Raw genomic sequence first — 4,097 nt, 5'->3', positions numbered from 1 at the left:
GGGAGCACGTGGCAGAAGGAGGACAATGGGCTTGGTAAAACTCTAGAAGATGTAAACATTAAAATGTCTATACAGTTCCCTTTATTGTTTAGTAGGTAATCCACGCACATTGTATGAAATCCAAAGGGTCCGAAAGGCACGTAGAGAAAAGTGAGTCTCCGACCTTGTCCCCTGGCTGTAGTGCTCCCAGCGCTGGGGGCTGCCACCTTTATTGGTTTCTTGTGTCTCGTTTCAAAGATATTCTCTACATATGCAAATATTTGCAAATATGTTTGTGGTTGTTGGGACTATTTCACACAGTGCCGTCGAGTGTTCAGTCTGGTCGAGCTGCGCTCCTGGGGACCCACCCGTGTGCAGATGTCTAACAGTTAGTGAGAAATAGACCTTCGAGGCTTGCAGGAGAGGTGTCAGCCAGAGATAACAGATTTACAAGTCATCAGCTCACAGGTGGTAGTTGAAACAGTGAGAGTGGATTATCTAGTCACGGAGTGTTTATTTGCTCCTAGAAATGCAACAGAGAGGGGAAGAGAGAGGAGTGAGCAATAGAAAGAAAAAAGGGGAGAGAAAGGGTGTGAACCTGAGGAGAAGGGAAGACGAGGAGGGACGTTATTGCTTTTCAGAAAATAAATTATTAGAGGAAAAAAGAGAACAGTTCAAGTTGTGTTTTGTTCCAGGTAGGTAAGGGGGTGGGAGAAATAAAGCATTATGATAAAACGGAAAGCATACGGCTTTTGGAAGAGGTGGAGGGACACCCCAGAGACACACTTTCTCTGCTTGTTTAATTTCCTTAAGACTTACATTCTGGGAAGTCTCGCGAAGCCTTAAAAACTAGAGGCCTCTCAGTAGTATGCACTGAAAATACATGGGACGTTTTCCTTCTAGAAACATTCTAGCAGCGTCTTCCTCCTTTTGAACGAACCGGCCTCGTGATGTCAGAAGCAGCGCACTCCAGCTCGGAGGTTCTCGGCTGTGGCTTGCTGGCCTCTAGTGGCCAGGAAGGAACCTCGCCGCTCCGGCTCCGCCTGGCTTCACTGTGACTTCAGCGAGGAGGGGGGGATGTGGACAGGGGTTTATGCTACGGGTCTTAGTTACTAACCACGTGGAGGGCTTCCTGGGAATACTGGAGACTATTGGCTTCTTTATCCAAACCCCCATTCACCTGGATAACAAACTTGCTTTGGCCCAGAACAGATTATGGAGGCAGCATTTAGGCCCAGACTCGAATTCCTTTTTTCTAAGATGTAGATAACATTCTAAAGATAGTGCTTTCCAGTTTCTCTGGTGAAAGGTGCCAAAGTAGATGGCAGGTGAGATAGGTTTGGAGCAGACTCGTGAGCACGTGAGGAGGAAAATCAAATGGAAATAACGTAAAGCAAACAAGTGTGTAAACACCAGAGGAGGATATACATAGACAGCATTATTTTTGGGAAAGCTCAGTGATCACGTGGCCTCCGTGATAGTTGCTTGAGCAACCTTTGCAACTTCTCCGAGCTTCAGCTTGCCCATCTGGGAATAACGGTCCATCCCGCGTGTACGCGTTGCCGAGATGACACGAGTCAGAACGTGAAGGGCTTACTTTACCTTTCACTGTGCACGAGTGACACTTATTAAAGTTCTAATAAATTTAGCTATCATCATTATCTTACTGTTTTAGTCTTATTATTCTCTAGGAGATACAGTCCCATCTTCAGTTTTATGACAGACCGGGAGAATCTTTCCCTAAATTGAAATTCTGCTTGACAGTTTATACAGGTCTTCAAGTACATGTTGATCCCACTTAATTAAGGCAGCGCCTAAAATTCCTCATAAAGTTCTCCTCAAATACGTGGAATGCTCCTTCTTCTAAGGGGAAAGATGCACTTGAATGGCCTCTTGATATGAAGATACTACAGAAGGGATCTAAGTGGACTTTGAGGGGGTTGACAAAATGGACTTCAAAGCCCTTGCAGGCCTAAAATTTTAAATCACATGACTCTCTGGCCTGCTTATTGCCTGCAAATTCATGAGCGGAGGTAGACAGCAGAGGAGACCGAGAGACACATCTCCGCACAAGCCCGCGGTTGACCCCGCCCTCCACTCTGGAGGGAAACTCCATTCTTTCCTCCTCAGAGACGGGCACTCCGGTCCCTCCCAGGCACACAGGGATGCTCCTGCAGTGGCACAGAGGATGCCCGTGACAGCAGCCCCCCTCCCAGCGTCACGCGCCAAGCATGCTTTCCAAGTGGAGGAAAGATGGGCGTCAGGCTGAAGTAAATCAAAATAGTAAGACTTTGCAGGATGACTGGAAAAGCGAAGAGACCTAAGTAAATAACTGATAGTAGAAACTGGCAAGGGTGATTTAGATGTCAGTCTGATCTTTGCATGATATAAACATTATAACTTCTAGTGCCTTGGCAGAAAACAATACCAATAACGTCACATAATTTGTCAGTTCTGTCTGATGGCAATAGCGGTAATAGAACGCTGTGATTAGTGTGCAGAGGGAGAAACTATACGTGCTTGTGATTAGTGTGCAGAGGGAGAAACTATACGTGCTTGTATTGTGACATAGAACCCACATATACTTCATTCTTCTTTATGGAAGGGTAGACTAACAAGTTGGTGCATTGACTGTAGTAAACAATAATAATGGACTGTGCGTTCCTAAGGGGAGTCCATCACTGTAAATCAGCAAACATTTCAATATAGAAGATATTAGAGGCTGGAATTACAGGGCAGAATCATAATGATATCAAAAGAGCTCATATTATTGAGCATTTACTGAACACCGGATGCTGTGCCAAGTGCTTTGCATGCATTATCTCATTTACTCCTTGAGACCTAGAGCACATTTTCATATTTTACAGATGTGGATACTGGGGTTCTTTAGAGAATTGTCTTTCTTTCCCTTCATATAATTTAGCACAGTTCATAACTGTATATTTATTTGTTTGGGTATTTGATTGGCGTCCAACATTATAATGGCGATGTAAGTGAAGCCTTTTCGTGTGCCATGTAGCTGGGTCCATTTTCCTGGCTGGGGAGGTGGGGGAAGCAACACAGGTGTTTGCACCAAGTTTGACCCCTGCTCAGAGCAGCGCTAGCCTGGGTTTTGCCGTCCGCAGACTGAGGACTGTCTACCCCTCCCGGTTCCCAAGTGCTGCCTCTGAACACTAACTGCACTGCAGTCTAATGGCCTCTCCCTCCCCCACCTCTACCCTCGCCCTCAAGAAGAACGGAAGAGCTTCCTCTTCAGCAGCCATTCTTCTCATACGGTCAAGTCCAAGAAGAACATCCCTGAAGGAGCTCATCAGTACGAACACTTAAAACCTGCAGAAGCACCGTAGGAAGTGGGAACATGAAGGGAGCTGTCATGTTGTCCTCAGGAAGAGGACCTGAGTCAGTGGATGACAGTTAACACTGTGGATTTCTTCAGCCAGATCAGAACTCTGCACTGAAACAAGCTGTCTAGTCACGGCTGCAGGTCCAAGATCGGAATGTCATTAGGAGGATGGTACTAATTTTGACACCAGGCACATGTTCTGCTCCAAAATATATCGACCCTTTGATGATTTGAGTTCAGGATGAACTTGATTGTGCAGCTCTTTTTCCTTCTTTTTTTTTTTTTTTTTTTTTTTAATTAATTAATTTATTTATTTATTTTTGGCTGTGTTGGGTCTTCGTTTCTGTGCGAGGGCTTTCTCCAGTTGCGGCGAGCGGGGGCCACTCTTCATCGCGGTGCGCAGGCCTCTCACTATCGCGGCCTCTCTTGTTGCGGAGCACAGGCTCCAGACGCGCAGGCTCAGTAGTTGTGGCTCACGGGCCTAGTCGCTCCGCGGCATGTGGGATCCTCCCAGGCCAGGGCTCGAACCCGTGTCCCCTGCACCGGCAGGCAGACTCTCAACCACTGCGCCACCAGGGAAGTCCCTCTTTTTCCTTCTAAGATTGGTGTCGCATTTCCCCCAAGTCTTGTATCGGTGGTAAAGACTATTCTAAAGCATCTGTTCAGAGTTTACTACCCATCTTTCTTACCAGCACTGTGATTCTGTCATCACAGCTGCCTGAAAAGGCCCACCATAACGTGTCCTTTAAGTACTTTATTTTATTGGTTCAAGAGT

At 46.3% G+C, this 4,097-nt stretch overlaps 1 pseudogene; it reads left to right on the top strand.

Annotated features, from left to right (window-relative positions):
• Positions 1 to 1,546: 1,546 nt before the first annotated feature.
• On the top strand, positions 1,547 to 3,619 carry LOC137756284 (MOB kinase activator 1A pseudogene; annotated as a pseudogene).
• Positions 3,620 to 4,097: the final 478 nt, after the last annotated feature.

The sequence above is a fragment of the Eschrichtius robustus genome, chromosome X (assembly GCF_028021215.1).
Source record: "Eschrichtius robustus isolate mEscRob2 chromosome X, mEscRob2.pri, whole genome shotgun sequence".
Lineage (NCBI taxonomy): Eukaryota > Metazoa > Chordata > Mammalia > Artiodactyla > Eschrichtiidae > Eschrichtius > Eschrichtius robustus.
The sequence above is the reverse complement of the archived record's forward strand: the minus strand, read 5'-3'. Positions and strand labels throughout refer to the sequence as shown.